Raw genomic sequence first — 3,443 nt, 5'->3', positions numbered from 1 at the left:
GATGAGATTGGTGTGGTGATTGTAATAATGATGATAATGATGCTGATAAGCCTTTCTTATCAGACATGGGATTGCTTGTGTCAGATACAGATAGCTACAAAATCATATAGTGATATTATTATTACACCGGTTAGCTTTGTCACTATTATCCTTAGATAAATATTTCAGAATCTATTCTATCGCGTACATAAGTTTTTGTTTTTTTAATTGTGAGTGATCCAGTGACCACCCAATTTGTTTATTAATGAATTAACCTCGACTTCCTAACTGAAGCATTGTCTACAAACAAGCAAAAAGGAAAGAAAGAAAAAAAAAACACCCAATAGTGTCATTATTTTAAGTGAATTGGACTGATGCAGATAATTCGGCTATTATTTTCTCTTTCTTCCTATCTCCTTATCATCTATTTCTCGTTTTCTTTCTTTATCTTTAGGTACTTTTATTCTTTATTTTGAGCATATGATACTTATCTATGTATTCTCTGAAAACCCATTCCTAAATATCTTGTTTCACATTTTGATGCCAACTCATGTATTTATCAGGCTACGAAATTCATGATAAAATTTAATACTGACATGTGTGTAATAATGTTAATTGTAAAATAAGGATCAAGATATATGTGATTATCATATGAATAGTAATGATAGCTATAAACTGATAATGAAAATTAATATTAGTAACTACCAAGAGAACTTACTGCATAATATATGCTTACTTTAGATTATCAAAATCGATCTATACATAGATATTCATATTCATGTATATAAATATATATATATATATATATATATATATATATATATATATATATATATATATATATATGTATGTATGTATGTATGTATGTATGTATGTGTGTGTGTATGTGTGTTTGTACACATTTTTTTCTTTATTTCGTTTAATTTCATCTTATCTATTTTCTTTTTCCCTGAGGCTCGAACATCCCACTGCAGGAGAGAGACCTCCCTCATTGCGGTGCCACCCTCGCCTGGCAGTCCCCTTCCATAGGAACCGCGGTCTTTTGGGGATTCGAATGCTCGACCGTCGCACTGAGAGGCGAGCGTGCTACCACTAACGATAATAATGATAGTGATAATTATAATGATAAAGGTCATGATAATGGTGATACTACTAATAGTAAGAATGATCATGATAAGAACGATGATAATAACAATAATGTCAAAAAGAGAAGGCAATGCCAATAATGATCACTCCTGCAAAACCCGAACGCACGATAACTAACTCACCCTGAATAGTATTCCCCGACAGCTGCAAGAAAACGCCCGAAGTTGCCGTCAACACCTTCCGCCGATCGCACTGAGTGAGGAAACAGCGCCGGAAGCCAGAATATATAGCAGGAACAGAATCCTCGAGCCAAGGACGGGTCCGGAAGGCACAGTTTATTCAGGAGAAGGGCCCACGAAGGAGGAAATGCTTGTCGAAAGCTCCCTGGTGTCCTTAGCGGAGATCCTGAGGTGTTGCATCGGTGTTAGGAGGGACCTTTGCTGGTTAGATGATGTGGGTTGTGTTTTTTGTGTATTGTAATCTATCTGGAATGTTAAGTGGTTGTGGGATGTTAGTATCTGATTGAAATTATTTTGCTCTATGTCTGCAATGTTTGTAGCGTTGTAATTGTACTGTTGCAAAGTATGTTTGACAGGTTTTCACTATGTTATGTTTGGTAATCATGATATCAAATGTATTAGTTATTCTTTATAATAATTACTCTTCTTATGCATCATCTATATTGTAAGTTTTTTTTCCCGAATCATAATATATTGTTACGCTTTCTTATCCTTTTTGCTTAATAACATAATTCTAAACTGTAAGTAACGTTTTTCCTTTATGCCATGGGAAGTAGATATTCTCACACATGATGATATTTCTATTTTTCTAATATATAAATCATATCATTGCAGAGACTGGCAGAAAAAAAAGGAAAATCAGTTACACTTAACTTTGCTATGTGTTTATGCACATGTAGTGTTTATGTACATGTGTGTGTGAAAGAGAGAGAGAGAGAGAGAGAGAGAGAGAGAGAGAGAGAGAGAGAGAGAGAGAGAGAGAGAGAGAGAGGGAGGGAGAGAGAGAGTGTGTGTGTGTGTTGTATTTACATATCTGTGAAAAAAGCTCTCTCGACCCACATCCACTTACAACAAGAACTTTGCATTTGCGAAGGTTCTCTCAGAGAGAGAGAGAGAGAGAGAGAGAGAGAGAGAGATAATAAAAAAGATGGAAAGAGTAATAATCATTATGATAATGATAATAGTATAGCAGCAGCAGTAGTAATACCACCACTGATATTTATGGCATCAACAACCTGCAACGATAATAGCAATTATAAACTGAAGACTAAGAATTTAAATAGAAATGACGATAATGATCATAAAAAACTATGATGATGGTGATGTTATTGATTCTAACGACAAAAATAATGATAATGATGATAACAATAATAATAGCAATAATATTAACAAGAGCAACAACTATTAATGCTATTGATAATACTGATATTGATACTAATGCTAATGCTATTACTACTACTGATAATGATTATAATGATAATGATGATCATAATAAGGATAATGATAATAGTGATAACAATGATAGTAAGGATGGTAATGAAAATTATAATGATAATAATAATAATGTTAATAATGATAGTGTTAATGATAATAATGAGAAAAAGATAATGATAATGAAAATATAATGATATCAACAGTAGTAATGGTATCAGTGATGATAATGATAGTAATAATAATGATGATAATTATGATATCAAAATGACAATTATAAAGATAATGATGATGATTATGATATCTTAATGACAATGATAATGATAAAATGAAATGAATATAATAATGATAAAAATGGTAATAGCTATTTTAGAAATACATGATAACAATGATAATGATGATAACAGTAACAGTAATAGTAATGGCAACACCATTGATAATATCAATTATGATAATATTGATAACAATATATGATAATGGTAATATAAATAATTATGATAATGATAATGATAATGATGACAATAACAATAACTATAATGATAAGAATGATAACAACAATAATTATAATGATGGTAATAGTAATAATCATAAAGATGATATCATAATGATAATCATAATGAAAAACTGGTAATGATGATAGTAACATGGAAAATAAATATCATGATAACAATAGTAATAATTGCATCTATAATGATAATGATGATATTGATGATAATTACAACGGTGATAGTAATGAGAATGATAATTCTGATCATGATGATGATAATGATGATAGCAATAGCCAAATTGATGATTATGATAATGATAATAATGATAGTAATGGCAATGATAATTATGATAATGATAATGAGAATGATAATAGTGATAATGATACTGATTATGATTATAGTAAAGACAATATCATTTATAATGATAATCATATGATAA

The 3,443-nt window shown here is 30.6% G+C and overlaps 1 protein-coding gene across 1 annotated transcript in view; it reads right to left on the bottom strand.

Moving 5' to 3' along the window:
* The window catches only part of LOC122254550 (uncharacterized), a 3,827-nt gene extending 3,297 nt beyond the window's left edge, over nt 1-530 (bottom strand). The window contains exon 1 of the mRNA XM_086545286.1: nt 1-530. This exon is cut by the window's left edge and continues 157 nt beyond it. The gene's annotated coding sequence lies outside the window, so the exon portion shown is untranslated.
* Between the last annotated feature and the right edge of the window lie 2,913 nt (nt 531-3,443).

The sequence above is a fragment of the Penaeus japonicus genome, unplaced genomic scaffold (genome assembly GCF_977035675.1).
Source record: "Penaeus japonicus unplaced genomic scaffold, GWHDUDI00000001_assembly GWHDUDI00000016, whole genome shotgun sequence".
Classification (NCBI taxonomy): domain Eukaryota; kingdom Metazoa; phylum Arthropoda; class Malacostraca; order Decapoda; family Penaeidae; genus Penaeus; species Penaeus japonicus.
Note: the sequence above shows the minus strand (reverse complement) of the source record. Positions and strands in the feature narration are given on the sequence as shown.